The sequence below is a fragment of the Echinops telfairi genome, unplaced genomic scaffold (genome assembly GCF_000313985.2).
Source record: "Echinops telfairi isolate 266 unplaced genomic scaffold, ASM31398v2 ScPeMD7_18;HRSCAF=68, whole genome shotgun sequence".
NCBI classification, from domain to species: domain Eukaryota; kingdom Metazoa; phylum Chordata; class Mammalia; order Afrosoricida; family Tenrecidae; genus Echinops; species Echinops telfairi.
In genome coordinates this window covers 56,146,762-56,156,920 of record NW_022103915.1, presented here as the reverse complement: position 1 = coordinate 56,156,920, position 10,159 = coordinate 56,146,762, and positions in this window count along the sequence as shown.

Genomic DNA, 10,159 nt, shown 5'->3' with positions numbered 1-10,159 from the left:
GGCCCGGCTCCCGCAGCCGGCTTTCCTCTCAGCTCCCGGCAGGGATGCCCCGGACGCGTTCCCGGCACAGCGGAGGAGCGAGCACGTCGCTCCGGCCCAGTCGGGCCCTACTTACACGGAACGAGAACAGCGCTGAGGAGCCGCCGCCCTAGCCCAATGCCGGACCAAATACTCCAGATGCCTTCTCATTGGAAACATCACGTCGGCTCCGTACGAACGTGTTGTTGGTACCGTCCCTGGCCCTGGGTAGGACAGCAAGAAATACTGCCCCGTCCTGCGCCACCATCACGACTGTCGTTGGCGCCCATCGATAAAGCCACGGTTGTCAGTCCATCTCCTCTTTATTGCTGCCCCGCTGCGTTACCAAGCATGATGTCCTTTTGCAGGGACTGGTCTCTTCCGAAAACATGCCAAAGTCTTGTGAGATGAAGTCTGGTCAGTCTTGAGGAGCATTCCGGCTGTCCTTCTTCCAAGACAGATCGGCTTGTTCTTTTGGCCGCCCACCATCGTGTCAATATTCCTTGTCAGCACCACGATTCAAATGTATCAGTTCTTCTGTCTTCCTTAGTCATTGTCCAACTTTCACATGCATTCGAAGCAACTGAAAATAACATGGCTTGGGTCTTGCTAACTTACCCCTCAAAGTAACATCCCTGCTTTCTAGTACTTTAAAGTCTTGTGCACGGTTGTCGAATGAATGCAACACATCATTTGATCTTTTCACTACTGCTTCTATGAGCTTTGACTGGATCCAAGCAAGACAAAATCCTTGACAACTTCAACCTCTTCTCCATTTATCATGATGTTATCTGTTGATCCAGTTGCTTTATATTGAGTTATAATCCATACAGAAGGCTGCAATGCTTGATCTTCATTAGCAAGTGTTTAAGGCCCCCCTCACTTTCAGCAAACAAGGTTGTTTCATCTGCATATCCTAGGTTCTGAATAAGCCTGCGTCCAATCCGGATGCTTCATTCTTCAAAAAATTCAGCTTCTCTGATGATTTGCTTAGTATGCAGATAGAATAAGTTTGGTGAGGGAAAGCAACCCTGATGCACACCTTTCTTGATTTGAAAGCATGCAGTATGTTCTTGGTCTGTTCGAAAAACCGCCTCTTGATATGTGTACAAGTTCTGCGTGAACACAATGTAAGTGTCATGGGATTCCCATTCTTCTCAAAGCTATCCATTGTTTGTTATGATCCACACAGTTGGAAGCCTTTGCAGTCAATAAAACACAAATATCTTTCTGGTATTATCTGCTTTGAGTCAAGATTAATTTGATATTAGCAGTGATAGCCCTTGTTCCAGGTACGCTTCTGAATCTGGCCTGAACCTCTGGCAATGCCCTGTCAATATAATTTTAAAACTATAAATAGATAATCTACCAGTACATCCTTATCAAGAAGATGAAACCAACCAACCAATGAACTCCCGCCATTGAGTTGATTCCGACTCATAGCTAGTAGAGCTGCCCCTGTTGGTTTTCAAGACGAACTTTTCACCAGAGTAGAAAGTTTAGTCTTTCTCCTAGGCAGTAGCTAGGTGATTTCGAACTGTTGACCTTGTGGTTACCAGCCCAATGCATAACCACTATGCCACCAGGGCTCCTAGAAGATGAAACAGAGAGGTAAGCAATGAGAATGATTTTATAATTTAACATATGCATGTGTTTTATTCGGGAGCCCTGGCGGCGTAGTGGTCATGCATTGGACTGACATCCGAAAAGTCCTCAGTTCGTTGGAATACACCAGCTGCTCCTCGGGAGAAAGATGGGGATTTCTACTTCTGTAAACAGTTACAGCCTCCGAAACTCAAAGGGCCAGTTCTGTCCTGTCCTGTAGGGTCGCTATGAGGTGGTATTGACCAGTGAGTTTGGGTCTAGACCTTTTATTTAGGAGCCTGGGTGGTGGTGTGGTATACGAGTTGGGCTGCTAAGCACCAGGTTAGCATTTCAAAACCACCCAGCGAGCTACTCCTTGGGAGAAAGACGAGTCTTTCTACTCCCATGGCATATGGTTATGCTTCAGGCTGCCAACTGCAAGGTTAGCAGTTAGAAACCACCATTCTCACCGAGTGAGCAAGACAGGGCTTTCTACTCCCATAAAGGGTTACAATCTCAGAAACCCAACAGGGGCAGTCCTGTCCTGTCCTGTAGGGTCGCCATGCATCAGAATCAACTGATGGCAGTGAGTTTGGTTTTCAGATTTACCTTTTCTTAAAACAAGCGATAGCATATTATTTAAACCTAAGAAGCCCAGGTGTTGTTATCTGGTAAGAGTTAGACTACTAACCACACAGTTCTAACCCATCAGCCGTGCCCTGGGGAAAAGATGAGGCTGGCTGCTTACTTAAAGATTTACAGCTTCAGGAACCTTATATAGGGTCACTCTGAGCCAGAAAAGAATGCTGGCTTTAGTGGGTTTAGTGATGGACTGATAATTGCAAGGTCAGCAGTTTGAATCCACCAGCTGTTCAGGGGAGAAAGATGAGGCTTTCTGCTCTCCTATCGATACAAGGAGGCCAGCGGATGCTGACCGGTAAATGTGGGGCTGCTAACCACAAGTTGAGCAGTTCAAACTCACCAAGAGCTCTGCAAGTGAAAGATATGACTGTCTGCTCTGGAAAGATTGACAAAGCCTTGGGACCCCTAGATAGAGAGAGGGTGGCTATGAGTTGGAAACAACTCAATGGCAGTGGGGTTTTTTTGTTTGTTTAATGGTAAGAGTTTAAACTGATGGCAGTGGGTTGGGTTTGGTATCATTAGTGCAAGGAGGCCTGGTAGTGCAGTGTAATAAGCATTGGGCTGCTAAGCTCTAGGTCTGGGGTTTAAACCCAACAGCAGTTCAAACCCAACAGCTTTCTGTATTTCTGAGACCCATAGTATCTGAAAGCCTTAAATAGAGTCACTATGAGTAGCAATGGACTCATTGGCATGGGTGTGGTGTGGCCTTTGAACATTAGTGTACTTAATAGCCATACAACTGCTTTGGGAATTAATTCTACAGTCTTAGAATTTGGGCATAGTGGATTACATGTTGGGCTGCTAACCACAAGGTCAGCAGTTCAAAACCACCAGTTATTCTGCAGGAGAAAGACAGGGCTTTCTACTCCTATAAAGAGTTACATTCTCAGAAACCCAACAGGGGCAGTCCTGCCCCATCCTATAGATCGCTAGGAGTCTTTAGTGACTCCAGGCAGCGCGTGCTATAGACGTTAGGTGGTGTTGCTGGGTGTTGGCTCCAACTCATACTGACACCACGTACAGCAGAACGAGCACTGCTGGGTCAGTACCATTCTCACAATGGTTACGTTTGAACCCTTTGTTACAGTCATGGTGTCTATCAATCCACGTAATCAAGGTTCTTCCACTTTTTCACTGACTCTCTACCACCAAGCATATGATGTCCTTTTCCAGGGACTGGTCTCCCTTGGTTAACATGTCCAAAGTACTTGAGACATGTCCTGCCATCCTCAATTCGAGGAGCATTTGGGCAGTACTTCCTTCGAGATAGATTTGTTTGTTCATCTGGTGGATCATAGTCCTTTCCGTATTCTCCCAACCATAATTCCAACGCTTCCATTCTTCTCCAGTCTTCCTTTAGGATGATCCAGTTTCACATGCACATGAGGCAGTTAAAAATGCCACGGCGAGAGTCAGTCTCACCTCAGTCCTCAGATTGACAGCTTGGCTTTTTTACACTTCAAAAGAGGTATTGTGGAGTAAGTAGATTTACCCAATGCAATACGTCTTTGGTTTTTAACTAATACTTTTATGAGCATTGATTGCGGATCCAAGTAAAATGGCATCCTTAGCATCTTCAGCCTCTTCTGTTTATAATGATGCTGTCTATGCAGTTGTGATGATGTTTGTTTTCTTTGTGGTAATATACACTGAAGGCTGTAGTTTTGAACTTTATAAGTATGTGCTTCAAGGCCTTTTAGCTTTCAGCAAGCAAAGTTATGTCATCTGCATATCTCAACCTGTTAATGAGCCTTCCACCCATTCTGGTGCTGCGTTCTTCTTCAGGTAGCCCAGTTTCTCATATTATTTACTCATACAGTGCAGATTAAATACGTAAAATGAAAGGATATAACCTTGTATACCTTTTCTGATTTTTTTCCTCTTCTGATTTTAAACCATGCAATGTTCCCTTGTTCTTGATCTGTATACAGATTTCAAAAGAGCACAAGTAAATATTCTGGAATCCTCATTCACCATAGTTAACCACAGTTTGTTATGATCCACCCACTTGAATGCCTTTGCATAGTTTTAACACACAGATAAACATCTTTTTTTTCCTTTCTTTTTTTCTTTTTTAGTGAGTGAGTGAGAGTGAGTGAGTGAGTGAGAGAGTGAGTGAGAGAGTCCAGATAAACATCTTTCTGGTATTCTCTGCTTTCAGCCAAAATCTATCGGATGTGGAATGCTATCCCTCATTCCACATCCTCTTGTGAATCTAGCTTGAATTTCTGGCAGCTTTCTGTTGATGTACTGCTGCACACATTTAAAAATTATTGTAAGCAAAATTCAACTTGCTTGATAATTTCCACATTCTGTTAGTTCTTTTTTAGGGGGGCGGGGGGAATGGTCACAAATATGTATCGCTTAATAAAGATTTTGTTCAATAGTTTTCACATTCTGTTGGGTTGCCATTATTTGGAATGGGCACAGAGCCATATCTTCAAGTTGGTTGGCTAGGTAACTATCTTCCAAAATTTTTGGCATAGACTAGTGAGTGCTTCAAGCGCTGCATCAATTTGTTGAAACATTTCGATTGGTGTTCCATTAATTCCTGGACCCTTGTTTTGAGCTAAGAACCCTGGCAATGTTATTGGGTGGGCACTAGATGGTTAACCACTCAAACCTATCAGTCGCTCTGTGGAAGAAACTATCTGCTCCCACAAAGATATACAGGCTTGAAACCCTAGATGAGGTCACTATGAAGCAGGATTGACTCAAGGGCAATGCCTTTGGCTTTTAGCTAATACCTTTAGACAGTGTAGACTACTTCCTTCAATATCATTGGTTCTTGATCATATGCTGCTTCTTAAAAAATATTTCATGTTGACCAATTCTTCTTGATGTAATGACTCTGTATAATCCTCCCATCTTTTTTTGATGCTTCGTAGAACATTCAAGATTTAGTCCACAGGATCCATCAATATTATAACTCAAGGCTTGAATTTTTTTCTTCAGTTCTTCAGCTTGAGATATGTTAAGGATGTACTTTCTTTTTAGTTTTTTCACTCCCAGTCTTTGTACATGTTATTATAATGAGTTACATTGTCTTCTATAACTGCACTCTGAAAATTTCTGGTCAACTATTTCTTAAACCATTCACTTTAGCTAGTCAAAGTGTAAATTTCAGAGTCTTTTTACAATATCTCTTCTTATTGACTTTTCCTCTCTTCAAGAAGTTCTGGAGATGCTGTCATCCAACTGCTAACCGCAAGGTTGGTGATTTAAGCCCACCGACTGCTCCAGGGGGTAAAGAGGAGACCCTCTGTTCCTGTCAGGACAGACAGTCTCCGAAACCCTTTAGAAGGTCTCTCTGAGTTGGAAGGGGCTCGATGGCAGTGGGTTTGCTGGCTTCATAGATAATGTTCTTAATGTCATCTGATTTTTTATCACAAGTGTCCAATGTATCAAAACTATTCTTGAAATGGTCTCTAATATTAAAGTGGGATATACTCAAGTCATATTGTGTTCTCAAGGACTTAATGTCATTTTCTTCGGCTTCAATCTAAACTTGCATATTCAGGATTTGATGGTCTATTCTACCATTGCTCCCTGGTCTTGTTTTGACTGTTGATACTGAGCTTCTCCATCATCTCTTGCACAGATATAATGTTTGATGTCTGTGTATTCCATCTGACAAGGCCCATGTGAACAGTTGTCATTTATGTTGTTGAAGAAAGGTTTTTTACAATGAAGAAGTCATTGGTCTAATGGAATTCTCTCACGAAGTATGCAGCATCGCTTCTATCAGCAAGGCCACATTTTCCTTCTTATTAGTTTCCTACTCTATCTTCTTCCAGGCACCAATAATGATCAAGGCATCTTGATTTTGTTATGTTTCTGGCATGGTTTACCTCATTCTGTGTCTCAACGCTGAAAGAATTAAGGCGGAAAAAGCACTTTTATAAATCCAAGTTATTTTATGAGGGAAAGGGTAGTTTCAGGTAACACAGTCTCAGAAAGTGCACGCTCTCTGGAAAGTGTTCAAGACTGCGTGGGGACCGCGCAAGAGTTTGTGACAGAAGATTGCCACTTCAGGAGAGCACAAAAAACCCTGTGAAAGGAGTATCGGAACAGAGTGTGGGACCAGAGTGTGCAGCCAAGAGAGACTGTGAGCTCTGAGAGGGCGTGCAAGCCGCAGCACACACGGGAGAGATCCCACCCTCCGACCTGCAAGAGAGCAACCTTTAAGATTGGAGAAGTGGCCTGCTTTCAGCCAGCTATTTATTCCCCCTCATTCCCACTGACTGCGGGAGGGAGGTGGGAGGACGTTGTTGAGGGTATCTGCCGATCTTATTGCCTGAATTTAGGCGCACATGTATGATGTAATGTCACTGGTGCCATGTACGTAGGTGTGCCCAGGTTGATCTCCACCTGGGCCTAGGTGACCTGGGTCTGAGCATGCCGAGTTTTGGATCTTCCCATAGGTGTCCAATGTGTGCCTGAATACTTTCCAACCCTTTTATTGTGGCATGGCCAGCTAATTTTCACGTAGGGTAGGCATTTGGTGGAGACAACCCCCTTTATTCCTAATCTATCTCCCTGTCAATTTTGTGTTTGATCAATTTAAACTGGAAGCATTGGTAGAATTTTTTAGTTTTACTGCCTTTAGTGTTGGTACATAAATTAAAATAATACGTGTGTTAACTGGTCTTCCTTGTAAGTGAATTATCTTATTACAGACTATTGTACTTCAAAATACATCTTGTGACACAATCCTTCTTGAATTTGTCATTCCAGCATGGCCATTCCCCGAATGCCCCAAACCAGCCCATTTCAGCTCACTAATGCCTAGGATATCCATCTTCATATATTCCATTTCATTTTTTAAAGTTTTGCCCCATCTACATCTTTAAGGTCATCTCAACTTTGAGGAAACAACTCATCCCAGGCTATTTTGAGTGTCTTCCAATCTAAGGGGCTATTTTCCAGCACAATATCAGACAAGAAGCCTTGGTAGTGCGGTGATTAGGCTCTGGGCTGCTAACCACAAGGTCAGAAGTTCAAAACCATCAGCCATTCTGTGGGAGAAAGAGGAGAAATTCTGCTCCTGTAAAGAGTAACAAGTGTTGGAAAGCCATCCTACAGGATCACTGTGAGTTCAGATCGATGCTAGTGGGTTTGGTTTGGGTTTTGGTATATCTGACAAGGTGCGGCTCTTCTTCATAAGGTGTTCAGTAGCTCGTTTTTCAGAAGTGAAAAATGCCTCTGCCTCTCCCCTCCTTTGTTCTTAGTTTAAAAGCTCCACTGTAATCTGTTCATCTTAGGCGACCCTGCTGGTCTTTGAAATACTGGTGGCATAGCCTCCAGCATCAGAGCTTCACGACAACCCACCACAAACTGAGAGACAGGGGAGGAATTCACAGGATTTAAAAAACATAACTAACTAGAACTGCCCATGGTAACATTTAGAAGATCAGATGGGAATATTTCCTAGTGACAAAATTAATCACCTAGTGACCAAATTAAACCTTAACACTGGAGAAGGCTTTCCCTGAGATAGCTAAACCTCTTCTAAGAGAGCTAAAACATATAATAGAATTAACAAAAGGTATGGATTTTTTTACTATGAATTATTTGCCCTGAAAATACATATGACATGTTGGGGGGTACTTGTCACCATCTTTGCATGATGTTATACCCTTTGATACCTGTCTCCCATAGTTCATTCAATAGCCTGTAATTCGAGTTTTAATTCTAAAGCACTACTGGGACCTTGACTCCATTTTTCTGAAGTCTTGCCATAAGTTCAGACACCATTTGAGTTATTTATATCACTCCCCCAATGCTGGATGACCATTAAATTAGCAACATGACTCTGGTTACGCAGAGCCTGGAGAACCCAGGGAGAGACAATGTCCATGACAAACCTTAGCAAAGCTCAAGAAGAAACAGTTTACCCTTAAAAGCAGATGAACTGGCATACAGAAAGGGGTTTACATAAAGAACTAACGGATTTGCCTGGGCTTATGCTTCATAGACAGTGTTTTGAAGCTCTGCATAAGGTTTTCAGGGGCCATTTCCTCTGAAGTGAGCAGCCAGTTCCTTCTTTGTTGTTTGGTCTTAGTCTGGAAACCGTACTCAAACCTGTTCCCTTTGGGTGACCCTGCTGGCATGAGAAATACCAGTGACATGGCTTTCAGAATCACAGCAACACACAAGCCACCACAGTATGACAAACTGACAGACAAGTGGCTACCTGTATATGCAGATGACACAACCTTGCTCCCTGATGAAGATCGAGGATTGCAGCCTTCAGTGTGGATTGTGACTCTATGTAATGACCAAAATCCTCACAAGCAGACCAATAGGTAACATCCTGATAAATGGAGAAAAGGTTGAAGCTGTCAAGGATTTTGTTTTGCTTGCATCCACAAACAATTCTCAAGGAAGCAGCAGCCAAGAGATCAAAAGTTGTGTTGCATTAGCTAAATCTGCTGCACAAGACCTCTTTAGAATATTGAAAAGCAAGGATGTTACTTTGAGGACTAAGGGGCGCCTGACCCAAGCCATGGTATTTTCCATTGTCTCGTGTGCACGAGGAAGTTGGACATTGAATAAGGAAGACTGAGAAAGTGATGCATTTGAAGTGTGGTGCTGGGGAAGAATATCCAAAGTGTGATGGCCTGCTAAAAGGACAAACTGATCTGTCTTGGAAGAAGTATGGCCAGAGTATACCTTAGAGGCCACGATGGCAAGACTTCATCTTACATACTTTGGACATGTTGTCAGGAAAGACCAGTTTCTGGAGAAAGATATCATGCTTGATAAAGTGGAGGAGCAGCAAAAAAGAGGAAGGTCCTTGTGGTAGTTATGTAAGAGTGTGTCAACTTGATAAATAGAGTGTAGGGGTGAGGTCTAGCCTGTCAGTCATATCCTGATGATGTCTCCTTGTGAGTGTGACCTCATAAGGAGGGTCCTGAGGACAGCCCCTCACCCCCACCCCAGCTTCACCTCCTGTTGACATCACTGGGGGGTCTGCGTAAACCCTGAAGATGCATCCTGTGCCATTAGAGCCACAAGATTTTGCAACCACCAGCCTGCTATCTTCCTGCATCATTGCATGTGACTTTGTGAGTCCCTTCAAAGAGGGATTTATGGACTAGAAGTGGACTTATGGGCTAGTATCGAACATATGGATTTGAGTGGGGCTAGGCTGAAATGTTTTCCTTATACACAATTACTTCTTGATATAAAGCGCTTTCTTAGACATATATGAGCGTCTCTGGATTTGTTTCTCTAGTCAACCTGGCCAAACACAGCCCTCTATGAGATGGGTCGGCACAGTGCTGCAACAGTAGGCTCAAGCATAGGAACCATTGTGAGAACTGGGCAAGGTTCAGTTCTGTTGTGGATAGTTAGGGTCGCTGAGTCAGAACAGACTCAATGGCAACTAACAAAAATCCTTCCTACAACTAAGAACACCTTTAACGAAAGGCCAATTGCCACGCTTATCTTGTTTGTTGTTGTTGGACCTGAAAATCTGTACTAATCATTATTTGAAAAGCAATCCATAGTTTTTAGGAAATCTGTAGACAAGTATTGACTTTTACTGACTTGTAGTTTTTCTGCACGTTGTGACATAACTGGCAGACATTGTGCTGATTGTTGCTAGGAAGGAGGGTCCAGGATTGCGTATCAGAGCTTCAGCCAAAAACAGAACCCAGGATGATTCGAGAAACTCTAGGTTTATCCTGCCAGCACAAGACAGAAGGTTTGAGTTTTGCTTCAAATTGCTTCCAAAGTCCAGTGAAAAATCAAACCCAGTAAACACTCCAAACCACGTGACAAAAAGCAGGTTTTGCACTGATCACAGGAAATGGTTATCTATACATATCTTTTTCCAGGGGTTAAGTTTATCAGACCACCATCCCCAAAGCACCACACTGCACTGCTTATCTAAATGGGGGATGCTTTG